General features: G+C 43.6%; 1 long non-coding RNA gene across 1 annotated transcript; it reads right to left on the bottom strand.

The window, feature by feature from the left end:
• Positions 1–2,105: 2,105 nt before the first annotated feature.
• Positions 2,106–24,864, bottom strand: LOC135289174 (uncharacterized). The gene is made up of 4 exons (XR_010351969.1): positions 24,475–24,864; positions 16,693–16,873; positions 9,192–13,924; positions 2,106–4,516 (listed from the first exon to the last, which is right to left on the bottom strand). It is a non-coding gene; the product is annotated as an uncharacterized LOC135289174 (long non-coding RNA).
• Positions 24,865–27,152: the final 2,288 nt, after the last annotated feature.

Below are 27,152 nucleotides of genomic sequence, written 5' to 3'. Positions count from 1 at the left end.
CAGGTGGATCTCTGCATCCCCCATGGACCTCCATGGGGTGCAGGGGAACAGCCTGATTCACCATGGTCATCACCACAGCCTGCAGAGGAATCTCGGCTCCGGCTCATGGAGCACCTCCTCCCCCTCCTTCTTCACTGACCTTGGTGTCTCCATGTTGTTTCCCTTACATGTTCTTACCTCCTCTTCTTTGGCTAGGAAAAAAAAACTGTGCCCCACTTTGTTTTGATTTTCTTCTTAAATATGTCATCACAGAGGCATTACCATCATCTCTAACTGGCGTAGCCTTGGCCAGCGGAATGTCCATCCTCAGAGCCATCAGGGACTGACTCTGCTGGACATGGGGCAACTTCTCACAGAAGCAACCTCTGTGGCCCCTCTGCTACCAAAAACCAGGCTGTCCAAAACCAACACAACATGTTATTTCCCAATTACTCACAAAGTCCTCTCACGTACAGTTCATGTGGGATCTTAATTAACTTTAATTGTAGAGGTCCAGTTGATTTACTTTCCATCCAGGCTTTGGTGCTGCTTCAAGTCTGCTGTAATGAATCCATGTACAGATTCTGACAAGCTTGGCTGCTGTATGGGTGGTTAACAAACCTTGAAATGGTTCTTTACAGCTTTCCTTTAAAGATTCATCATTCCAGCTTAGAAGATACACCCAATCTCCTTGTTGAAAGGGATGCACTTGGACATCCGAAGTAACAGGTGATCCTAAAACAGTAAACCTATGCAAAGATGAGAGGGTTTTGGTTTTTTTTCCCCCAAGATATTACACACTCGCACAAATTGTGGTTCCCTGTCATGTGACTTTCCTGGGTATAATCACAGCCTGATATGATCTCCCATAGAGTGTTTCATATGGGCTTACCTTTTCCTTAGAGCTTGGATGAATTCTAATTCTCAGTAATGCCAGGGGAAGAGCCTGTGGCCACTTAAGTGATTCTTTCTGACAAATTTTACTCATTTGCCTCTTTATGCTCTGATTCATTATCTCAGCATTCCCACTAGATTGTGGTCTCCATGGAATATGTATGTCCCACCTTATTCTTAATGTTTTGGACAAAGTTTGTAAAATTTCAGCTTCAAACTGGGGTTCTCTGTCTGATGACATTCCTAACAAAACCCCAAATCTGGGTATTATTTCTTTTAACAATATTTTAGTTACCTCTTTAGCTTTGTTGGTGTGACAGGGGAAAGCTTCAGGCCAACCAGAAATGGTATCCACTAACACCGGTAAATACCTATATTTCTCTTGTCAAGGCAATACAGAGAAATCTATTTGCCAGTAATGTCCTCAACAATTTCCTTTCTTTGTAATTCCTGGAGGTGGTAATTTATTATTTTGTAGGAGTTATTACCAAGATGCCTTTTTCAGCTTTTGCTAGTTTATTTTTCCTTCTGACAATTCCAATGCCTTCTGTAAAACAGTAAGTTCAGCCGTCTGTACAGAAGCAGGCAAGGGGCACAACCTCTGAGTTACCAGAATATCTGGATTTGTTATGGGAACATTCTTTAAATCCTCTCTGTTAGAGTAACCTTGTTCAATGGTTTGTAAACAGTCATGTTGTAATTCCTCTCCTGTTTTCTGAGGATCTAAAAACATAGATGGATTAAGTGCAGAAGTTACTTTTGAGTTTAACATTGTCTTGTTCCAAAAGAACTTGATATTTTAGCATTCTGCTAGCAGACAACTAATGATTTATTTCCATTTTTGTTCTAAAACAGTTGTAAGCATGTGTAGCACATAGACAGTGATCTTTTGTTCCAGAGTCAATTTTTTTAGCTTCTTGAATCAACGAAACTGTAGCTGTCACTGCCCTAAGGCATGTAGGCCAGCCTTTACTGACATTGTCCAATTGTTTGGAAAAGTATCCCACAGCTTGTTTCCATGACCCTAACTTTTGGGTCAACACCCCCAGGACTAAATGAAGCCACTCATGTAAAAAGAGCTCAAAGTGTTTCATTAAGTCCAGCAATTCCAATACTGGTGCAGACATCAAAGCTTTCTTTAAAGTGTTAAAAAGGAGACTTACAGTCAGGATTTCAGTGTAATACTGTTACCAAAAATTCAGTAAAAGTTAAAAAATTCCTTAACACCAATGTAACATTAAGAAGTAGGCATTCTTTATTTGGCTGTATGAATGAGGGAATATTTCCTCTGAAATATTGTGCATGATGGGTACAGAAAAACTCCTGCTTCTATACTCTGTTTTACATACATATTCTTTGATTTTCCAAGAATAAACATACATATAATAATTTCCCCAAAATAATTAACATATGTTCCCTCCCCTTTACACGTGTTTTTCTGTCCTGGGGGTCTCTTTGGTGGGTCCTGGTGGTTGGCGACCCCAAAGTCATACCTGACTGCCCAGTGAACTGGTAAAAGTTGGCACAACTGGGCTGGTTGCTTTCCAGTTCTCCTTCTTACACAATGGGCATTGTGCAGTTCCATAGATCAGTGGTTTTTGAAATATAAGCATTGTGTTAGCCCACCAGGTGCAGAAAATTTTTCATCTGGCAACATTCCTCCCACCGCCCCTTGAGACTTGTGAAGCTTGTCTTCCCTTCAAGCCTTCATAAGCCTCACTTTGCTTTTTTACTAACATCATATAAGTTCCTCGTGTTGCATTAGCAGTCATGTTTTTTATGCAGCTTAAAGCAAGCATCATAATCACAATTATTACTATGATCACAATTATACTTTGTAAAAGTGAGGCCACCCAACCAGTCAGAGAAAATCCAAATCCTTTAAATATATTGTTTAACCAGTTACGTTCTAATTCTGCCATTAATTCTCTGCTATATACAACAACCAATTTTATCTCTCTCTATCTGATCATCCAATTTAGCAGTCACATTTGGAATGTGCACACAACAAGTATTGTTTAAATTCAAATAACCACATACTCCATGTAACAGCAATAGGTCTAAAGCCAATCTGTTTTGTAAGGTCATTTTAGTCATGGCTTGCAATTGTTCATTTATTTCAGTAAACCTCAATTGAGTTGCATTTGCTAAAGTTGCCATTTGTAGAGTCAAATTGTGTATGGCCAGCCTGTTCCTGAAGGTGGATATTTGCAGAGTAAAGATGGATTCTAAAATCCATCCCACTATGGTTCCTTTACAGGGGTGTTTCCAAGTTTCATCATGTTTAACTTTTCCCCATAGTCAGGTTCCCAATGGTGACTCCTTCCACAAGGGGCATAATGTTAATACTCCCAGTGTCCATTGTGCTCTTGACTCTACCAAGGGCAAATGTGTAGTCCAAATTCCATTACTTCCCACCCATACTGTGGGTCTTAATGATTTTATCATGTCCTGCTGACAGTCTATATCTCTCCAAGTCTCATTGTTTATTAGGTGAAACCACGTGTCATTAAGAAAGGTAGAATCATTTATACAAACACATCCCAATAATTAGAACCTGCGCCACAGTCATGAGCCACTGTACCTCAAGATTCCTACTAGTACAAGTGAATATTTTTGTGCAATTCCACTTTGCCCTTGGATCTTTTTGCCTTGACCTTATTAAATCAGAATATTTTATACTGACCTGTAAGGCGTCCTCTGGGAGGCCTGGACTCCCTCCCCAGTCTAGACACCAGTGAACTGTCTGGATATATTCCCATTGTCCTGTTTGAGGGCTATTCCATATTTCTGGTATTTGACATCCCCAAGGAGTATAGAAACAAAAGTTCTTTTATCTCCGGGAACAGAGGTTTTCTTCTCCCAGACAATGTTCTGGTGTTTCAGACCACAGAAAAGCTGAACAGTTCCAGAAGAAGAAGAAGAAAAAGAAAAAGAAGAAGCCACAGTCCCAGGAAAAAACCTCTCGTCTCAGCTAACAAATGAGAAGCTAGCTTAAAAAGCAAAGAAAAGCTCAGTCTCTCTCGCTGGAGAAAGAAAACCCAGAGCTGGGAAAAAAAAACGGAGTGGCTTATCTCTGTTTTGAACTCAGGCGCCAAAAGAATTCCACCGCTTCCCCCCCTTCTCTCTTAGATCCAACTTAAAGGCACAGGGCTCATATCTGGCAAAAAGCAGACAATAGAGTATACAAGTGTCGAGCTTTAGTGGGTCTAGGGTCTTCAAAGAGACACGAGCAGTTGTGGGTTGCTATAAGGTTGTTTACTGCATGAATACATCAGTCTCGAAGGCAAAGAGTTCAAGGTGTTAAAGTCCATGCAAAAGCTTTCTGGCATAGAGTCCCAAGCAAGAGCAGCAGCTGCAAGGCTGCTCTCTGGTATAGAGTCCCAAGTTCCATGCAGGAACAGCAGCAGCAGCAGCAACAGTTGTTCCTAGGTACAGAGTCCAATGTCCCAAGCAGCAGGGACGAGTCTGATGTTCTGAGCAGCAGCAGGGACCACAGCCTTCTTTATTCTTTCTTTTCTTCTTCTTCTGTTGTCATCATTATCTTCTTCTTCTTCTTCTTCTTCTTCTTGTGGTTGCTGACGGTCATGGTTGTGGTGGTCACTGTTGTTGATGATGATAATCCTTGCACCCCGCTATGGGGCTTTTTATTTATAAAACATCCAATCAGCTAAAAACACAATTCTAAAACATTCTTTCTAAATCAATCTGAACTTGATTCTAATGTGCGAAAGTAGTATGATAGTATCAGTTCTTAGTCAACAAACGACACGTATAATATTATCTATTTATGCAAATGTACTATCTGTTTTCTTACTTAAAATTTACGTGAATAAGTTTATCTATCTACGTGAATAGTTCTATCTATTTGCACATGTAATTTTATCTGGTTTATGTGAATAATTCTATCTATTCTAGTGGCAAGGTTCTGCTATGTTTTTTTTATGTCTAGGACTAAGTTGCTGAACTTTAAACTAGGCCTTAGGACCTTTACTAGCTAGCACAGTTTCTTAAGGCACTTAAAATGTATTTCTACTTACTTAAAACTATAACTTACACTTCTACTTCATATCTATATGGCTTAATATACCTTAATTTCTCTAAAGGCTTTAACAACATTCTCCAAAAGTGAAGTAACAGATTCAAAGGAGAAGGAAAAGAAAGGCTGAAAAGCCTCATCCCCTGCTCCTCCTCTAACAGAGTGCAATTACTAATAAACCCCCAAAACATGCTACTGGAACTAGGACTCAGGGTAGGATGAAGCAACCATAAAACATACCTATCTTGAACAAACTCGTTACCTTTGTAAACTCCCTATAAATCATTATCACTGAGCCCAGCACAACAGATATTCTAATCTGTGTCCCTCTACTGTAAAAACTACGTGTTAGGGACAATACTGGAGCTATTTCCAGATAAGAAAATAAGCTTAGGGACCAGAAAGGTATTAAAACTTCAAACAGGCTTAGGGACTAGAGACACATGAAGGCCTCCACCCAGAGAGACATTATGAATTCAAGCAACATGGCTACTGACTGCTTTATCCCAATACAGAGTAAGTGAAAACAAAATGCAATCAGTACAGATATTTTCTACTTTTTTGGGCCATGCGCTGGGTGCCAAAAGAATTATTTGTCCCAATTTAGGGCAAATTTGGGAGGAAACTTCCAAAGGGGTCCCTCTAGAAAGCAGATTCAAGCAGCCCCTCCCCCAACTGGCTCGGGAAAAGATTTTCAGTTTCTGAAAATAAACGGCATGCTTCTTCCCCCCCCCCCCCCCTTCACTTTCAGAACCAGTCTTAAAAGTGCAGAACTTAATATCCAGCATAAACAAAACAGACAGTTGAGGATCCAAGCATCATAAAGTCACTCTAGAACACTAGGCTATATGTAGGATTACGTTCTTTCAATCTTGAAGAGCTAAGACCTAAAACAAAACCCCTCCAGTAAGTGCTCTCACACTAATGGTAGACAAAAAGCTCTTCTTGGCTTTTATCGTCGCAGTGTTCATAAATACCACACGATGGCAGTATGGACTTGCAAAAGAAAGAAATGTACCATTATTAAACCAACCTAAGTGTAGATGCAAAGTTGAAAATGTCTAGCCACTACTTTCAAACAAGACAGAAAGATTTCCATGTGCAAACTTTTATTTGTACTAGACTCAAGCAGCAACATGAATGCCCTCCTAATTATACTAATACTTTTGATCTCACATAGTCCAGCTACACAACTGAAAACATCTGGTAAAAATATAGCTCACAAAAGTGACAGGTGCAAAAGTTGTTTCTGGGTGAGAAAGCTGTTACCAGCTTCATCTTCAACTGCACAGCAAATAATTGTATTTTGCACTTCTCATCTCTATCTACCATCGTCATTGTACACATTGAGGGAATGCTCCCACACAAATTGTCCCAGTAAAGAAAGATGGGTGGCTTATTTTACCTGAAACACTGGCTAGGTGCTGTCCTTCCCATGTGAAAACACTGTCATCCTCTTTTGGGAGCCCATCACTGAAATTTTAATACCACATCCAATATTGCATACATACAAGAATTTCTCCTACACAAAAGGTGCCAGGACAGAAATGCCTTGATGGAGTTTGCCTTCCCATGGTACCTTATAATTTTGTCCACAAACACCCAAAATGTGTCCTTTACTTCCCAAGGAAAGACACTAATTTTCTTGCCTTCAGTACCCATGCACTGCCTTTCCTACTCCTCCCTTGCTTTGCCTTGCCTTGCTTTGCCTTGCATGCTTCCCCACCTTTCCCCTTCAGTGCCTCACCTTGCCTTACTTTTAACTCCTTTGCCTTGCCTACCACTCCCATGCTCTGCTGTGCCTACCCCTCCTTTGCCTTGCCTCCTATACCTTGACTTGCCTTGCCTCCACCCCCTTTCCTTGCCTTTACCCCTTCCTTGCCTTGCATTAACTTGCCTACCCCTGCCTTGCCTTGCTTTGCCTACCTGTCCCTCACCTTGCTTTACCTGTCCCTCCTTTGCTTTGCCTTGTCTTGCCTAAAGCTCCCTTGCCATGCCTTGCTTACACATGCCATACCTTTCTTACACATGCCATACCTTTCTTACACATGCCATGCCTTGACTTTCCTACACCTCACTTTCTTTGCCTAGCCTTGCTTTCCGCTCCCCAGCCTTTCCTTACCTATCCCTACCTTAACTTGCTTTGCCTACCGTTAACTTGCCTTGCCTTGATGACTCCTTTTTCTTGCGTTGTATACTTCTCCCGAGCCTTCTCTTGCCTTGCCTACAGATGGCTTGCATTTTCTTGCTGTCCTGGTTCAGGGCAAATTTGGGAGAGACCCCCCAAAGGGGCTCCTCTAGAAAAGCAGATTCAATTGTCCCCTCCCCCAACCAGTTCGGGAGAAAATACCTCCTTGGAGAAAAGTGGAAAGAAACCTGTTTATTAAACAATAGAACCCAAACAATATTAAACAATAAAACCTCTTGCTGCTCCAAAAGAGATGGCAAACTCAGAAAAGTCCCCTCCCTGGGTTGCAGCTCGGCTCACTCAGTCTCTTATCAGTCCCTCCGGCATTGGAAATGCCGTGGCCCAAGCCCGGCCCAGTGGGCCACAGGTGCGAGCTGCCGGTGCTCTTCTGGGTGTTCAGTCCAGAGCAGGTTTGAACAGGTCCAAGAAAAAGAAAAACCACAGTCCAGGGAACTTCTCTGCCTCAGCTAGCTGAAACTAACTAAAAGCAAAGGAGAGCTCTGTCCTGCTGTCTGTCCATCTGCAGACAACACAGTCCAGGAGGGGGAATGTGGAGAAGTGAGCGCAGTGTCTGAAAGCAAACTGCATGCTTCTTCCCCGCCCCCCCCCCCCCTTCATTCTCTGGAACAAGTCTTAAAGGTTTAAAACTTATTATTCAGTATAAACAGAACAAGATGATTGGGGATAAAAGCATCATATAGTCGACCCAGTACAGTAGGTAAGGCAAGGCATGTCAAGAGAGTAATAGGCAGCTCGCACCTGTGGCCCACTGGGCCGGGCCTGGGCCACGGCATTTCCAATGCCGGAGGGACTGATAAGAGACTGAGTGAGCCAAGCTGCAACCCAGGGAGGGGACTTTTCTGAGTTTGCCATCTCTTTTGGAGCAGCAAGAGGTTTTATTGTTTAATATTGTTTGGGTTTTATTGTTTAATAAACAGGTTTCTTTCCACTTTTCTCCAAGGAGGTATTTTCTCCCGAACCAGTTGGGGGAGGGGACAATTGAATCTGCTTTTGTAGAGGAGCCCCTTTGGGGGGTCTCTCCCAAATTTGCCCTGAACCATGACAGTAGTTTGACTTTGGCAAACTTTTGCTTTTCTGTTTTTTCCTTTGCCTTAGTAAACTGCTTTATCTCACCCTGCTGGTTGTTCTCCATCTTATTCTCTCCTGTGTCACAGGGAAGGGGAGTGATAGAGTGGCTTAGTGGGCACCTGACACCCAGCCAAGGTCAACCCACTATACTACCCCTTTCTTTCCTGGCCTTCCTTTGCCTTGTCTGCGTCTACTTTGATCTGCCTTTCCTTACCTACCCCTCCCTTGCCTTTCCTTGCCCTGTCTACCCCCCCTTGCCTTGCAATGCCTTGCCTAAAAATCCCCTGCCTTGACTCCCATACCCCTTCCTTGCCTGGCCTTTCCTTGCCTTGCCTACCCTTCCCTATCTTTGCTCTTGTCTCCCCTGCCTTGCCTTGAACTGCCTACCTTTTCCTGACCTCTCCTTGTCTACCACTCCCTCGCCTTTCCCACTTTCCCACCCGTCAGTTAACTTGACTCACCTTCTGTAAGATCTTGATAACAAGAGAAGGGCTTAAAAAATGCTTCATCATTATGTCTGCTTATCATAATCTCTTTTGAACACCTGAAAACTACATTCAGAATGGACTGTGAGCAGCCTGCCTTGAGACCCATAAAAAGGAAGGCAAAACCTGTGCAAAAGTGTGGAGGAGAAAGAGAAGGGCAGAATCTCTGACCTTCACCCCCCCCCCCCCCCCCCCCCCCCCCATCGCCTGCTGCGAGACACCCTGGGGCCTCTTGGAGCTGATAGCTGATGCCTCCAGCTTGAGGAAAATCCCCCAATACTGCATCCTTGGACCAAAGTCACAAATGAGCTGTGGAAACCTCCCCCTCTCCTGGCTCCTGCATTCTGTGGTGAGAGCACCATCTGTGGACTGAGGTTCAACCACGGGGATCGAGCACCACGCCTGCATTTTGGAGGGTGGGCTGCTGCATTCCAGCCAAGCTGCTCCCAATAATGGAAAAGGCAGATAAGATGCTTCAAATGGCAGAAAGAAATAAAAAAAAGCACAAACTACTTGCCTCCCCTCTTGCTTTGACTTGGGCCCCTCGGACGAGGACACGAGGCTTGACTCCATTTGATCAGAAGGCTGATTTATTATGTTATATATTATACTAAAATACTACATTACAACTATACTAAAAGAACAGAGAGAAGAAAATCAGAAGGCTACAAAGACAAGAATAGAACAGGAATGAATAACAAAAATCCTGTGACTGCTCACAGCCTTGGCACAGGTGGCTGTGATTGGTCACTGACTGAAAACAATCCACATGGACCAATGGAAGATTCACCTGTGGCACTCCACAGCAGCAGATAGTTATTGTTTACATTTCTTTCCTGAGGCCCTCAGCTCCTCAGGACAGGAAAAATCCTAGCAGAGGCTTTTTCACTAAAAATCCTGGCAACACTCCCCCCCATCTCAGTAGCAAAAAAGGTAGCAACAGTGTGGTGGTGAGCTACCCTATGCTTTTTAAAGTAACCTTAGCTTTTTCTAACTTTTTTAAACTTTTCTTTCTTTCTTTCTTTCTCTTTGACTCTTTTAAATAAAATAGATCAAATTTTTGGTATCAATATTTAACCCAGTTTAGTTTTTATCTTGTTTTGGGGAATATTTCGAGCCTCAGTTCATCCTGCCTTATTCACAGTTTTTCCTTGCTCCTGTGTGATTAGGACAGATCATAAAACCTTCTTCTCCCCTGCCTTGCTTTTCCTAGCCTACAACTTCCTGGATTTCTCTTGCTTACCCCTCATTTGCCTTGCCTACCCAAAGTTGCATTCCCTTGCCATGCCTGACCATCCCTTGCCTTGCCTTGTATATCACTCCCTTGCTTTGCCTTGCCCTGACTATTCCTCCCTTGCCTTTCATATTCAGCCTTGCCTTGAATTTCCTATCCCATTCTTTCCTAGCCTTGCCTTGTTCTACCTTCCCATCCTTTGACTTGCCTTATCTTTCCTACCCATCTCTCATTGTGACTTGCCTGCCTCTTTCTTGCCTGACCTTGCCTTTCATTGCCTATCGCTCCCTATCTTTTCCTTGCCTACCCATTGATATATTTTCTCCTCGAGCCAGGTCTTATGAGCTCTCAGAGAAACATATCACACCCAAGATAGCCCAGCTACCTCAATGTCGGAAAATCAGCAGGATGGCTTCTGAGGTAGTGTTGGAAACAGAAAAGTTTTAATAAAAGGCAAAATAACAAAGCTCGTTACAGAGAAAAAATGAGCCGGGGCAAGAGGTTCTTGCTCCTGGTAAAAACACCCCACAAAATCAATTACTTCTATTAAAGATATAGTTAGTAATTCATGCAGATAGAATTATATAAAAGGAATATGTATAAAAACATCTCTAATTTATAATGGTATCCCTTCTTGCTGGTAACTGAATGGACATACAACCATGATAAGAACAGGCTTATAACTTCTAAGAGAAAAGACTATGATTTTTACAATATATCTAAAAATGAACTTATTGTATATAGGGAAAGGGAGAGGGAGGAATTTTTATCCTCGGGATGGCGAAACCGTGGCAGATGGGCAGAGAGGCACCACAACATTTACATGCAAAGGAAACCTCGGCTGCACAGGAGATGGGCATTCATGAAAGCATGTGCCCCGTGACGCCCAAGAGATGATGGCCCGGACAAGATACCTATCTGAGATGACCAGAGCCATCAACACCTTCCATCTGAATGCCAGATTCCGGGAATCGGGGAAGTGTATTATTCCATTCCCGGACAAAGGCTTTGTGCAGCCCAAACCGAAGAAAGAAACCAACTTGAATATTAAGAACTCAGAAAGAAACAAAGGGACTCTGCCGTGGGCAAAATAAATCGTATAAGAACCGCTGCCTCGGAGCAGCCGGTGTGGACGAGGTGGACTTGGTGAGATAGAGACCATTTCCCACATTGACCCAGCTTACCTCCTGGGAGTGTTATGCTGTCTGTTTGATTGTTGGCTGTCGGGACTGTATTATGGTCACTAAATAAATTCTTTTTATATTTTTATTATAATTTGGCATATTTTCATTTTTACTTATAACACTTCATTTGTTCTCTTCTTTTTCTAGTGAATTGCTTAGGCGGTACCTTTTGGCTTCTGTCCAATTGGGTATCCTTAAGTTTGAGGTGAAGTCCCCAAGGTCCTATGAGGTGTCTTTTTACCAAATTGAGGAGAGAAACTTCTGGGCTTTTTTTCTTTTTTAGGAGACAAAGGATAATTTGGTCACTCTGTCAACAGGGGGCACATTCCTACAACCCATCACTGCACCTGACAACTTCCTGTCCCGTGCCTTGCTTGCTTGGCCTCCTCAGTAAAGCAAAACAAAGTTGGTATGATTTGAAACCTATTCCACAATGATTCCCCATACACATGCACCTGCTAAGTGGGGTAGAATGGAGGGCGGAGTAGAGTGGAGGCACCTCGTCCAGGCTCTGTGGAAATCCTCGCAGGAAGGGGAACTCAATGGTACTTTGCAGCTGATAAATCACATACTAGGGGAGAGAGGTGAAGGTGTCTTGCTGCTGAGCCAGCAACGGTGGCAAAATTTCTCTCTTCATATGAACTTGGTTCATTAAAGTCTAATAGTAATATTACTGCACACCTCCATCCTAAAGTCACCCACCTCCGAGGTACAACCAACCCTCACTGGGCATGCTCTCTATATTCTTTTTGACTGTATCTCTAAAAGGAAGTGAGATAATTTTACAGCAACCAGTAACAAAGGTATGTATGACTAGAGTCACTCAAGCTCCACCTAAACACAAAGAAACAGTATAAAAGTAAGTCAAGAATGGGGGAAAGTTAGGGAAGACTCCATCACAACTGCCATAACTTCTGGGATCAGTCAAGGGGCTGAACCTGTCTTGCCCCCCACAGGGATGCCTATTGGGTAAGAATCATACTGTATGTGAGCTGAATATTTTATTGGGGATTACAGCTTTTCTGTATATTCCTTCAAATACATTTTTGCAGTCAGATACTATCACTGACAATCCTTGAACCTTAACCTGTCATGATTTTAAATGAATAGTGTTATTCTGTAAACTGCTAGTGTGAGTCCTTCATGGGCACTGGCAAAACAAAAGGGAAAGACCCACTGAGGGGTCTCCCTTATGCTGTTGGTGTGTTGGATTAAATCAGTCGAACCACCCTCCAACCCCGCAGGACTGTTCAGTGAAGGGGTCCCCTAATGGACCATTGACAGACTGCTCGGGCAAGGCAAAGCAAAGGAGTCGTAGACAGTTCAAGGCAAGGCAAGGGTAGGCAAGTCAAGGGAGTGATATACAAGGCAGGCTGTTGGAATGCATGAAATAGAAGCTACTCTGAGTCCCTCATAGAGAGAAAGGAATGCAGGGATTGAATTGGAGCCTTTAGAGAAACTGAAATATATTAAGCCACACAGACATGAAGTAGGAGTGCAAGTTTTAGTTTTAAGTAAGTAGAAATATATCTTAAGTGCCTTAAGAGACTGTGTTAGCTAGTAAAAAGCCCTAAAGCCTAGTTTAAAGTTCATTAGTGGTACCCTTCACAAAATTAACTTTGCTCCGGACATAACAAAACCATAGCAGAACATTGCTTGCATTTCTAGATAGAACAGATAGAACTATTTGCGTGAACAGATAGAACTATATGCGTAGATTTTGTGTAAGAACCGACACTACTTTCGCACATTAGAATCAAGCTCGAATAGGTGTAGGAAGAATGTTTTAGAATCGTGTTTTTAGCTGATTGGATGATTTATTAATAAAATCCCCCTGTATTGGGGTGCAAAAAAACAAAAGAAGAAAAAGTGGTAGTAGCTTCTGCTAGCTGCTACTGCTTCTGCTGCTTCTACTGCTTCTGCTCGGAACATCGGGACTCTATGCCAGAAAGCTTTTAGCATGAACTTTAATATTCTGAACTCTTCACCTTCAAGGCTGATGTATTCATGCAATAAACAACTTTACAACAACCAACAACTGCTCCTGTGTCTTTGAAGACCCAAGACCCACTCATAACTCAACAGCAGGCAAGTCAAAGGAAGGGCAGGACAGGTAAGGCAAAGCCAGAAAATAAAGGGAAAGGGAAGTCAAGGCGAGGGATAGGTATGCAATGCAATGTAATGCAAGACAAGGGAGGAGTAGGAAGGGACAGGCAAAGTAGCCGATCGGTGAGAAAGACAATTCAAGGTTGGGGTAGGCAAGGGAAAGGAACTCAGAGGAGGTGCAGGCAAGGTAAGGCAAGGCCAGGAATGAAAGGGGTAGTAAAGTGTAGGTGGGGTATAGGAAAGCAAGGCAAGGTAGAAGTAGGCAAGGCAAGGGTAGGTAATGAATTGGAAATCAAAGCAAGGCAAGGACATAGCGGCGGTTGTAAAGCAAAGCAAGAGATTGCTAGGAAAGGCAAGAGATTGCTAGGAAAGGCAAGGCAAGTCAAAGAAGAGAAAGGCAAGGCAAGGTGAGGGAAGTAAGGGGTAGGTAGTTAAAGGGGGGGGATAGGTATGAAAGGCAATGAAAAGCAAGACACAAGTAGGCAAGGCAAGGGATGGCCAGGAATGGCAAGGAAATGCAAGGTTTGGTAGGAATGGCAAGTCAAGTCAATGGAGTGGTAGGCAAGAGAAGGCCCAGGTAGGCATCCTCTGCTTTGACTTACCTACCCCTTTCTTCCCTGACCTTGTGAGACACGGGATTAGAAATTTAACTTGGTGTAGAAACTAATTTTGGATTTAGCTGGAGTCTGCTTGTTTAGTCTGTTAACTTGTGTGCTCGCAAAAGGCCTGCAGAAAGAACAAAGGCTACTTAGAAAGGGATACAAGCATCCAAGATGAAGAGAGATAAGAAGAGGCCCCACTGACCTTGAGGCTGAAGCAGACAGAGAAACTGAATCTGGGTTAAGTGACTGAAGAACTGCACAGGCTCATAAAAATTGATAAGACAGTTTAATACATATGCATATGTCTTTCATGCATATGCAACAGGTTAGGGGATAAAGTAGACTCGGGAATTTTCAGGGGTGCACATGTCCTTGGGAAGCATGCGTCCAGCACTGAAATAAATCATACCAACTTTGCAACTTTTACAAGTTGTGGAGGTTTTTTTTTTCTGCAAATCACTTGTCCTTGCCTTGACTTGCCTACCCCACCTTTGACTTGCCTTGCCTACCTATCACTGGACTTACCTTCCTCTGCCCTGCCTTGCCTACAACACCAGTGCCATGCACTTAGCTTCACAGCTCTACATACCATCACATTCTGTCACTCTTGCAGTCTGAATCTAAACTGAAAAGTTTCCAGCTACATCTCTGTCCTGGGTTGACTATATGATGCTTTTATCCCCAATCGTCTTGTTCTGTTTATACGGAATAATAAGTTTAACACCGTTAAGACTGTCTTCCAGACAGTGAAGAGGGGAGGGAAGAAGCAGGCAGTTTGTTTTCAGACTGCTCTCACTCCTCCACATTCTTGCTCCTGGACTGCATTGTCTGCAGATGGACAGACAGCCGGACAGAGCTCCTTTTTCCCTTTTTTTTTTTTTTTTTGCTTTTAGTTAGTTTTAGCTAAATGAGGCAAAGAAGTTCCCTAGACTGTAATTTTTTTCCTTTTTTCTTGGACCTGTTCAAGCCTGCTCTAGACTGAACACCCAGAAGAGCACCGACAGCTCCACCTGTAGCCCCCCTGGCCGGGCCTGGGCCGCGGCATTTCCAGCACCAGAGAGACTGATCAAAGACTGAGTGAGCCGAGCTGCAACCCAGAAAAAAGACTGTTCTAAATTTACTTTTTTTAGAACAATAAGAAGTTTTATTGTTTAATATTGTTTAGGTTCTATTGTTTAATAAACAAGTTTCTTTCCACTTTTTCTCCAAAGAAATATTTTCTCCCGAACAAATTAGAAAAAAGAAAAGCAATTAAATCTGCTTTTATAAAGAAGCCCCTTTAAAAATTATCTCCCAAACTTGCCCTAAATCAAAACAAATACAATCTCATACAGATAAATGTTCCAGGACAAGAAGCTTGCTTTGACCTTGCCCTTTATGTGTGGAAACTTGTATTTGCTTCACAATCAAGCAGCAGTCCTCCTTCCTCTTGCAGGATATGAACTGCAGTCACACTATTGTGCTCTGCAATTTCCTGCTCAGTTACAGGTAGTGTCATGCACTTTGAATTTTGTAGTGACCAACGTGTCCATGTACCTCTGCTTACAAAGATATGCCAGAACAGAAGCAGTTGCTAGGTATTTCTTTCTAGTGGCAGCATTTCAACAACTTACAACTCACATGGGAGCTATGCACCTTCCTTCTAAGCCATATGGAACATCACATTTTTTCACTCCTTCAGATTCCACTTTCAAACCTTAAAACTGCCCACAGCTTCTACCATACCACAGGTTAAGAACCAAAGCTCACCAACAGCATTCACCTTTGCCTTTTCAGCATGTATACTGTACACATCCCAGTGTGCTCTGCATGATTTTTCCTCAGCTATATGTACCATCATACACTTTCAGTCTCACAAAGTCCAAAGTATCCATCTATGCCTTGCTCAGACAAATGTGCCAGGACAGAAACAGTTGCTGAATTAGTCCTTCAATCTCCAAGCTTTTCAACAAACCACCACAATCTGGACCTATGCAAGACTGAAAGTGAGTGAAAGTGCAGGCCATTATGGTGTATTTGCACCTTTTACGTTGTAAGGAGAAAGTGAGTAGTACATGATTGTGTTGCAAATGGAAGCTTTAAAATGTCAGGAAGGTCAGTGAAAGCTATGTGTCCTGCACAGTTCTTTGAGACAGTTGTAGCTGGAAGCAGTTCAGCTTTGCACGTCATGAGCTTGAGAGAATGTTATAGCACATAGAGCTGAGAAGCAAAGTGAATAGCACCAGCGTGTTTAGTGTTTTATATGCTTCAAGGTGAACATGAAGGCCAGTGCTGGATTTTTGTTCTAGTGATGCCTTACGTTTTAGTTTTTATATTTTTCAGATTCTGTGCTGCTTTAGTGTGTAGTTCTGAGCTTCATATTAAGGGATGGTAAGCCCTCTTCACAGAGTAGCCAGACAAAACAATTAATTTTCTAGCTTGGGATCAAGTTACAGGCCCAAGAGCATAAACAACTTCTGTTGTTAATCCTGCCATGTTTTTGTCCTCCACCTTAATTGACAATGAGCCTGAACATGATTGTTTGCAGACAATTGAAGAGGTCTATTCCAGCTGACCAGACCTGAAAGACATGCCCCTGGAAAATCCAGATTGTGAGCTTTTTACAGATGGAAGCAGCTTCATGAAAAATGGCAAAAGGATGACAGGTTATGCAGTGACTACATAAGACAAGGTGATCGAGGCAAAGGCCCTATCAGCAGATGTGTCATCACAGAAAGCCGAACTGATTGCACTGATGAGAGCCCTAGACCTGAGCGAAGGAAAGAAGGTAAATATATGGACTGACTCTAAATATGCATTTAGTGTTGTCCACACTCATGGAGCCATCTGGAAGGAGAGAGGACTTCTGAACGCTCAAGGTAATCAAATCAAGCACGCTGAACAAATACTCACCCTCTTAGAGAGCATTAAAAATCCCACAGAAGTAGGTATAATGCACTGTAGAGTTCACCAAAAAGGGAAAACTGCTCCAGAATTGGGAAATCGCTTTGCTGATGAACCAGCAAGAGGAATTGCAGAAAAAGGTATTCTTGCAGTAATTCCACAAAAAGAGATTGATTTGTCAGAGTTCACCCTAAAATATGGTAGGAGAAAAAAAAGTTGTGTTAGGTGAAATAAATGGGCAAGAGATCTTTCTCATTTTTAATGCCTTTATTAAAAAGAATCAGCTCAGGTGGGGAGAAATCGACGGGTCGCGCCCACACTGCCGGTGCTCCCAGGAGTGGCACGGAGGAGGAGGGTGATGCAGCTTTGTCCGCTGGTCTGCAGGCAGAGCTGGGGATTCCGTCCTCACGAGAGATTAGGAGATTCCACCTTTTCGGTTCAACACCTCGGATCCTCTCTCTAGTCAACATCTTTTCAGGTTAGGGTGAGAAGCAAAAAGGATCCAAGTAGGCACTGGACTACGCTCCCATCCTTAGACATCACTTAGGTCACTTAGTTCTATGTTGGCTCGCAATTTTTTTAGGGGTTTTCCTGGAAAACTGCAAAAATTGGTGCAATGTGTTTCTCATCTGCATCCTAGCTCTGATGCCACTTCCATTCTCCTGGTACCTGCAGGGGTGTCCCTCCCTGGCAAGCATCAGGGTGACAATGGTTAATCACCAACCATTAACAGGTAATTGAAGAAGAACTCTTAACAATTAAGCTAACTTAACAGCACTGGACTAACTTGTTTTAACTCTGCAACCTTAAAAAAAATAGATAACTTTTTATTCGTAACATTAGGAGTAACAAAAGCAGGGAATCTTCCTGGAGATTACTGGCAGATAGATTTTGCAGTTACCACCCAAAGAGGGATACCAGTACATACTGGTATTAGTTTTTACCTTCAGTGGATTGCCAGAAGCTTTCCCCTGTTGCACTAACACAGCCAAGGAAGTGGTGAAAGTTTTGCTCAGTCATATAATTCCAAGGTTTGGGGTTCCCTTGGGGATGTCATCAGATAGGGGGCCTGTTGCGGTGTGTTGTCATGGTGTGCCTCAGTTTCCCCAGTTCTTCCCCTGAAGTTTCCTTCCCCAGGTGGTGTATCGATCACCTCTCCTTTCCCCACACTTGACCCCTGCTGGGCAGTGTCTATCAACCCAGAAATTCCAAGGGGAGCATCAAGTGATTGGCAGGTTTAAAGGATGCTCTCCACCCCCTGGGGGACCATTGGCCCACCCAGGTGTCCCTCTCACCTGAGACCCCCTACCCCCATACCTGGTTGGTGGTCCCTGTGTTCCCTCCCCTTCCCCTCTCCCCAGGTAAAAGGGCAAGCACACCACGTGGTCAGGAGTTCTGTTGGAGTTGTTGCAGAATTCAGAGGCCATGCGGCCCAAAATAAAAACTCTGGATTAAAAACTCTCCATCAGGACCCCCTCCTCCTTCACCATCGCCTTAAAGGGTTTCTCCAGCTCAGGAAGGCCTGAGGAGTGACCCTCTTCAACAGCAAGCTCCAGCCATAAGCACTGGAGCTCGGGACATGCCTGGACTTGTCTCCACATGTTCATAGCTAGCCAGAGTGTCTCTGGGGTGTAAAACACCACAGGTGCCACGATTGGGTCAGCATCTGAGGCCAGACAGACCAAGGCGGTCCCGTTCAGTAATATTAGTAAATTCCAATAGGGGCCACACTTTGTTGCAACAGTGGTTAAAGAAGTTTGTCGGATTTTGGAAATTACTTGAGATCTGCATACACCTTATAGACCCCAAGCGAGTGGTAAAGTTGAATGCATGAATGGAACTCTCAAAGCACAAATTAGCAAAATTTGTCAGGAAACATCCATCACATAGGTTCAGGCCTTGCCTATAGCTTTACTGAGAATCCGCATGCAACTGAGGTGGAGGGATAACATCAGTCCCTATGAAATACTGTATGACAGACCATATCAGATTCCACATATTCCAGGTGAAATTCACATGAAGGGGAAACTTGATTTGCAGAAATATAATGGCTTTAGGTTCCACTTTGCAGAAGCTCCAGACTTACATTGTGTTATCTAGACCTATAGGATTGGACATGCCTGCACATCCTTTCCAACCTGGGGACTGGGTCTGCATTAAGTAGACAGCAATCCTCTAGAAGCTAAGTGGAGAGGACCATTCCAAGTTCTGCTGACCACCCTCACCACAGTCAAAGTTGCTAGCAAAGGACCCTGGATTCACTACTCCAGAGTAAAGAAAGCTTCTGGTCTGGAAACCACTGCAAAACCAGAGACTGATGCAGATGAAAACATACTTTAAATTATGCCTCTTCTGTGCCTAAAGAACTGTTCACAATAATAGTTATTCTTCTTTGCATGTGTCCTGGGGTGACTTTATTATGCTCGTATCCCCATTTGTCTGTTTAGCCCAGAAATAAGTTTTGTACCTTTAAGATTGGTTCTGAGAGTGAAGGAGGAGGAAGAAGCACATAGCTTGTTTTCAGAAACTGCACTCATTCCTCCACATTCCTCCTCCTGGACTGTGTTGTCTGCAGATGGCGGGACAGAGCTCTCCTTTGCTTTTAGTTACTTTTTAGCTAGCTGAGGCAGAGAGATTCCTTGGACTGTGGTTTTTCTCTTTCTTTGGACCTGTTTAAACCTGCTCTGGACTGAACACCCAGAAGAGCACCGGCAGCTCGCACCTGTGGCCCACCGGGCCAGGCCTGGGCCACGGCATTTCCAATGCCGGAGGGACTGATAAGAGACTGAGTGAGCCAAGCTGCAACCCAGGGAGGGGACTTTTCTGAGTTTGCCATCTCTTTTGGAGCAGCAAGAGGTTTTATTGTTTAATATTGATTGGGTTCTATTGTTTAATAAACAGGTTTCTTTCCACTTTTCTCCAAGGAGATATTTTCTCCCAAACTGGTTGGGGGGAGGGGCCAATTAAATCAGCTTTTCTAGAGGAGCTCCTTTGGGGGTTCTCTCCCAAATTTGCCCTGAACCAGGACAATCCCATACAAAGATACCAGAACACTGTTACTGGACATTACCACCCCTGGGCACTATATCAGCTGCACACCAAGACTGAGCATAGCTGCTTACGTTGCCCAAAATAAATGTACTGCCAAAAATTTCAGAAGACCACCTCTGAAAAGCAGAAATGACATGCCAAATTGAATATTTTAGGAGAGCACCTTCAAAATATGGATACCAACTCCATAATTGTACAAGTCCAGGAATGCTTCCACACCAAATATACCAGGACAGAATGATCCTGCCAACCTTTACCTCCACTGGGGATCTTATTGTAGTGACATGAAACACTGGGGCTATGTGCTTTCCTTCCCATGGAAAAGCATTGTCATCCTCATTCAGGAACTTACCAACCAAAAGTTGGGTACTACCTCCAATATTGATATGTCCAAGAATTGCTCCTACACAAAAGGTGCCAGGACAGAAATGTCTCACTGGAGTTTACCTCCCCATGGTACCTTATAATCTGTTCCACCAACACTGGAACTACATCCTTTGCTTCCCAAGGAAAGGCACTCTGAGTCACTTGGCCTTGCCTTGCCTTAAGTACCATTGCCTAGTTTTTCCTAGCCAACCATTGCTTTGCCTTCCCTTGCCTACCACTTCCTTGCTTTGCTTTGCCTTGCCTACTGTTCCTTTGCCTTGCCTTCCATGCAGGCAAGGCAATGCAATCGAAGTGTAGACAATTCTAGGCAAGTAAAGGGAGCGGTAGGGAAGGCAAGGCAAAACCAGTGAGTGGGAAGCAAAGCAAGGCAAGAGTGGTAGGCAAGAGGAGGCTCAGAAGTTGTAGGCAAAGCAGGGCTGAGGAAGGTAAGTGCAGTGAAAGGTAGGCCAGGCAGGGACAAGAAGGGCCAGGCAAGAAATGGGCAGGCAAGTCAAGGCAGGGAATGGGTATACAAGGTAATACAAGGCAAGGGATGGGCAGGCAGGGCAAGGCAAGAACATGGAAGGGCCAGTAAGGCAAGGCAAGGGACAGGTAGGAAAGGTAAGACAAGTCAAAGGGGAGGAAGCCAAGACATGAAAGGAGTAGGCTGGTCAATGCAGGGGATGGGTATGAAAGGCAATGCAAAGGAAGGGAGGGGTAGGCAGGGCTAGGCAAGTCAAGGGGTGGGTTTGCAAGGCAAGGCAATGAGAGTCATAGGTGGAGCAGGCAAGGCAAGACCAGGAGAAAAGGGACATCAAGGTGGGGGATGAGTGAACAAGGCAATGCAAGGCAATGGAATTGTAGGAAAAGCAAGGTAAGGACATGGAGGGCTTGGTAAAGCAATGCAAGGTGTGGGGTAAGATAGACAAGGCAAGGGAGGGGATGGATATGCAAGGTGATGAAAAGCAAGACATGGGTAGGCAGGGCAGAGCAACGCAAGGGGTGTGTTTGCAGTGCAAGGCAATGGAGTGGTAGGCAATGAATGGCAGGGCAAGGCAAGGGAGTTTTAGACATTTTAGGCAAGGCAAGGAAAGGCTAGGCAAGGCAAGAGAGTGGTATGCAAAGAAAGCAAGGGAAAGGAAAGGTAGGCAAGGCAGGGCAAGGCCAGAAATGAGAGAGGAAGGGAAGTCAAGGTGAGGGATGGGTATGCAACACAATGCAAGGCAAGGGAGGTATAGGAAGGAAAAGGCAAGGCAGGGATGGGTCAGTAAGGCAATGCAAGGTTGGAGCAGGCAAGGGAAGTCAAGTCAGATGCAGGGTAGGCAAGGCAAGGCCAGGCAAGAAAGGCATATTAAGGTCTTGGTGGGGGATAGGTATCCAAGGCAAGGTAGAAGAAAGCAAGGTAGAAGGGAAGCAAATGAAGGTGAAGGCAAGGCAAGGCAGGACACCGGGGAGGGGTAGGGCAAGACAAGAAAGGGCTATGGAAGTCAAGGCAAGACAAAGTAGAGGAACATAAGGCAATGCAAGACCAGGGAAGAAAGGGCTACACAATTATCTGTGGGAGATGAGTATGTGTCCTAGTTACAAAGGGTAGGGTGCCAGTTTAGCACTATGTGGGTGTAACCAAACTGTGTATTCTACCGCCCTGTTTGCCATTTCTGATGAACTGTTAATGATGGATGCCCTTTATATAAGGGAGGCTTTTGATGCCATGGGTATTGAAACTAATGACTATGAAGTTGAATGCCTATGGGTAAGAATTAAGGGGAAGGCCAACAAGGCTGGCATCCTGCTGGGAGTCTGTTATCAACCACCCAACCAGGAAGAAGAGGTGGACAACTTATTCTACAAGCAGCTGGAGGATGTTTCAGGATCACAAGTCCTTGTTCTTTTAGGTGGCTTTAACCTACCAGACATCTGCTGGGAACTTAATACAGCAGAAAAGAGGCATTCAAGGATGTTCCTAGAGTGTGTGGAGGACAACTTTTTGTCTCAGCTGGTGAGTGAGCCCACCAGAGAAGGGACTATGTTAGACCTGTTGTTTACAAATAGAGATGGGTTGGTGGGAGATGTGGTGGTTGGAGTCTGTTTGGGGCATAGTGATAATGAATATAGTTCTCGATATTTGGTGAAATAAGAAGTATCAATAAGAATTTTACATTAGACTTCCGGAGGGCAGACTTTGGCCTATTTCGGAGACTTTATCAGAGAGTTCCTTGGGAAGCAGCCCTAAAAAACAAAGGAGTCCAGGAAGGGTGGGCATGCTTCAAAAGAGAGATCTTGAGGGCACAGGAACAGACTGTCCCTGTGTGCCAAAAGATGAGTCAACAAGGCAAATGTCCAGCCTGGATGGGCAAGGAGGTTTTGAAGGAACTTAGGAATAAACAGAGAATGTATCATCTTTGGAAGGAGAGTCAGGTATCTCAAGAAATATTTAAGGGGGTTGCTAGGGCATGTAGGAAAAAATTAGAGAGGCCAAAGCTCAGTTCAAACTTAACTTGGCAACATTTGTGAAGGATAATAAAAAATGTTTTTTTCAAATACATTAACAGCAAAAGGAAGGTTACGACCAACCTCGGTTCACTACTGAATGTGGGAAGGAATTTAGTGACTCTTACCATCTGCTTTCTTAACAGCTAAAATGGGGGTGTTAAATTTGGACTCAAATTGCACTAACAAACCATGTTATAAGAATTTTTCAATTACAGATAGCAGTCCCTTATGGTTGTCTAATTTCAAAGGGTATGGTTTTTGCCTTACAGGTCTAGTTTCTGGTTTGAGTGCAATGCTCACTCAATTCTGTTTGTTTGGATCTTCCTGGGATATCACTGGCCCACACTAGTGGATTTACTGCATTCTCAATTTCAATGGGAATTTCACCACATTTTTCCTGTATAAAAAGTGCAGTAATTTGGACAAATTTAGATTCAGGATTTTCAAATTGTACACCCTTCCCCTTTTTGAATTTCATTTCTGCTTCCAATTTTTCTAAGCAAATCCCTCCCCAGCAATGGTTTAGGGGAGTTAGGCATATAGAGGAATTGATGGGTTACCCAATGATTCCCCAGTTTAAATTTTAAAGGTTGGAAGAAAGGACATGTTTTGCTTACCTTGGTCACTCTAACAGCATGTACAGTATTGTGACTCAGTTTCCCTTTTAAGGTATTTAACACAGAATATGCTGCTCCAGTATCTACTAAAAACTCAATGTCATCTTTCCCCAGCTTAGCTATAACTGAAGGTTCCACTGGGGGCGTAGCCTTTGGTCCCCATCACTCAGAACTTGAACTACTTGAGGTTTGTACTACTGGGAGTTGGGGAACTGAGGATTTTTCTTTCAATGCTGCACAGTCATTCTTCCAATGTCCCCACTTCTTACAATATGCACACTCATCTTTCTCCGCTGGGGAAGTTCTCTTGGATGACTTTTCCAGAGTTGCCTTCTTACTAGGTTGGAATTTAACTCTTTCAGTTGGACCCCTGTCTCAAAACACTTTCCAGGCAACCTCTAGCAATTTATCTATGTCTTGAATTACCTCTATCTTTTGCAGCTTTCTTCTTATATCATTTGAAGCCCAACCCATAAACAAAAGAACTAGATGTGCTTTACCATTAGCTGATTCAGGATCTAAATCTGTATATTTGATGGCAGTTTCTCTTAACCTGTATTAAAAATCAGTGGGTGATTCATCATAATTTTGCCTATTTCATAAACATTTGACCAATTTATAGCTTTAGGGACACTGTGTTTCAATCCGTATACCATGAAGCTTTGATATCGTTTTAACCTCACCATATGTTATGGGATATTTGGATCCCACCAATGATTTTCTAGGGGGAATATCTGTGTGACAGTGCCTTGAAGCAACCTGTTTGCAATGCTTGCCTCAACTGACGTTGTAATCATCTTATTGACTATTCATCTCTCAGTGGCATCAAGTAATGTGTCTAACACAGACTTGAGATCAGCCCAGTCTGGACTTTGTGAGTTAATAGCCTGTTCTAATAATTTTGCCACCTTATCTGGGTCCTCTTTATATTTCCTCACAGTAGTTTTCCACTGCTCTAACTTGATAAGGGAGTATGGAACCTTTACGTATATTGGCTCCTGGTTGACAAGTGCCTGCCGTAACAGGGCTTGCAAAACTGGTTCTTTTCCTTTTTCCCTTTTTGACCTAGTATGTTTGGCAATCAGGCTACATTATTTGATGGCTTTTCCCACTCTCTTGCCCCTCCTTTGCCTGTTCAGGGCAGCAATAATCTCATCCTCCTCCGAGCCACTCGAGAAAGAGCTGTCTGACTCTGTTGACTCTGCCGTAGCAAATAATCTACTTTGACTAGTCCCGATCGTAGGAAGTGCCATGCATGACTTACTGCGTCGCTGAACCCGGGCTGTGCACCTGCGCCCATCGATGACGTCATCTGAGGCAGCTCCCCGGCGTTCGGGATTTCTATGGAAACTCACAGGCCTGAGAGCCGAAGAGGTGCCACTCCCCCTTTATGGGAAGGCCCCTCTCTGCCTTTGCGGCAGAAGGCTCTGCCCCTCGGCTTCTCCCCTAGGGGCGGTGCCGTGGGCTGCACACTCTGGCTGTCTCCTCCCCCCGCCCCACCAGGAGCGAGTGAAGAAGGGAGGGGGGATTAGCTGGAGCGGATGGCCATGACATCAGCGGCAGTGACAGCTACCAAAGCCCTCCATCATCCTCCTTCACTGGCTGGAACCCTGCCAGGGGCATGCCCCCCCATGCCCCTCCTTGCTCAGATGGCGGCGGCACCAGCAGCACCGGCGGCGCTGGCGGGGGCAGCTGCGGGGGTGGAGGGGCCCCTCCTGGACCCAGGCCCGAGCCCGCTGCGAGCGTGGCCGGGGTTGGCCCTGCCCTCAAATCAGGGGCGATGAGGTCTAACTCCGCCTCCTCCTTGTTTTTACATTCAATATCAGCTCTTTTTAACTTTTTCCATCTTTCTCCTTTAAGACCAATATATGCTCGTCCTTTTTGTTTGCTATTGGGGTTTGCTAATACCATAAAAAGCCTACCATATTCTAATTCATCAAAATTTTTATCCTTGTGTATACAGGAGATCAGACTTGATATTAATCTCTTATCAAAACTACCGAATTTTGGCCAAGTCTCATCGTCGTCGAGTTCATAAGTTGGCCAGATCTTTTCTGAGATTCTAATAAGTTTGGATTTAGAATACAATGACTTCCCACTGCTTAGGTCCCCCCCAGTTTTTCAATACTAACCCCAAAGTGCTATGTCTGTGAATTTTGTTATTACAACACTGACAGGAGAATATACAGCCCATATCTCAATAGCTATGAGTAAGAAAGTAACCAAGGAGAGTGTGAAAAACGCCAATCACTTGTTTTGAAATTTTAATATTAATAAAATGGTTATAAAAATAGTAATACAAATTAGAGCAATAAGAATTTGGACAATCAGGGTTAGGACAATAAAGGACAATAAAAGCAAAGAATTACAAATGTTTGGATGCTTTCCTCTTGAAAGCATAGCTCGCTAACAAAGGATTAACCCTTAAAAGCAATAACCTGTTGCATATTCATATATCTCATATATGATTCAAAAATTCTTTTCAAACAAAGGGTGTTCTCTGGTTATTGTCAACTTCTCCTCCTTAATCCTGTTGGCGACTTAAAGACAAGAAGGAGGTGGAAGAAAGTTTGTCTTTTCCAATAAGGGGGCAATAATTCTTCTCTTTTGGCATCTTAGTGTCTTGTTGCTGTTATCTCTGTGTGAAGAATTTCTTGATTATCTCATCTCTTTCTTGAGCTAGGTAAAAGGTATCTTAGATAGCATAGTTTCTATTTTAACATTATGTTATAACCTAAAACTATATTTAACACACTACTTAAGAGAATTAATACATCATAACTTTCTAACATAACACATATAATATTCATTTTAATATTTGTGAAAAGCCAATCATATAATACACATTTTTCACAGACAGAGAGCACGAGAGAGAGGGAGCATAAACAAATAAGAGACAAAATTCAAATCCCCATGTCGAGAGTTTTTTGCAGGACAATGACACGTACAACATATGCACAATCCAGCCTTCATAGAAACTGAGCAAGGTCACCATGCCCTTGAAGGACACGAAAGGAGAACGTGCTCAAAAGCAGACAGTTCAGGATGCAAGTTCAGACAAGAAAACAGCAGTAAGACACCTGAAGAAGGAAGATTAACTAAAATTAACTGATATATTAGAATGCATGCATAAAAGAATTTAACCAATCATGAATTAGCTTGAGGCGTGAACAATAAAAACAGTATAAATATAGCTTGCTTTTTGTAATAAATTGGCTTCACTTGATCATATTGATCATGGCGTGATGTCCTGTTACTGATCCTCTGCAATACCCCCACCTTTCGGAGCCACAGCACTAGAGCTAACTCATTGCTGGCCTCAGGCCAATATTTACCACTGCAATGCTAAATCCTGCTTTACAGAGAGTGTCCTCTCTTACTGCCAGTGGGGCAGACAGAGAGCACCAGCAGATCCACCTGGACCACCTAGGGTCCTTCCACACTAAACAAAACTACAAAAGATCTCTCAACACCTAACTCAGGTGCTTAAACAGAATACCCCTTCATCTACTCACATGTCTCTGTCAGGTCTGAGGATTCTTCGGCTCTGATACCTTCTGGTCAGCAGCTGGGGCCCCCTAGGAGTCACGGCAGGAGTGGGGGGGGGGGGGCAGCTGGGTGTTCCTCTGGTCCAGGGGGTTTTCCAGATGTCTCACTGTCCCTTTGTGGGGTGCCAGAACTAATGCCTTGAGAAGGCCAGCCTGGAACAGAGATTAGACAGAGCTAAAAGAATAAAGTAAGTATTTACTAAAAGACCTTAAAGGATATACCTTGGGCAGTACAAGAGCCTTGCCAGGGCTACACCCAAGATGGACCCAACATGGTCACAAAACGGATGACCAGTCACGAGGTTTCACACTTTTATAGGTTTTGGTCCATTTGCATATTGGGGTTAATTGTCCAATTATAGCTTCAGGTTATGAAGTTCCATCCTCCTTGTTT

Source organism: Passer domesticus, chromosome W, assembly GCF_036417665.1.
Source record: "Passer domesticus isolate bPasDom1 chromosome W, bPasDom1.hap1, whole genome shotgun sequence".
Lineage (NCBI taxonomy): Eukaryota > Metazoa > Chordata > Aves > Passeriformes > Passeridae > Passer > Passer domesticus.
The sequence above is the reverse complement of the archived record's forward strand: the minus strand, read 5'-3'. Positions and strand labels throughout refer to the sequence as shown.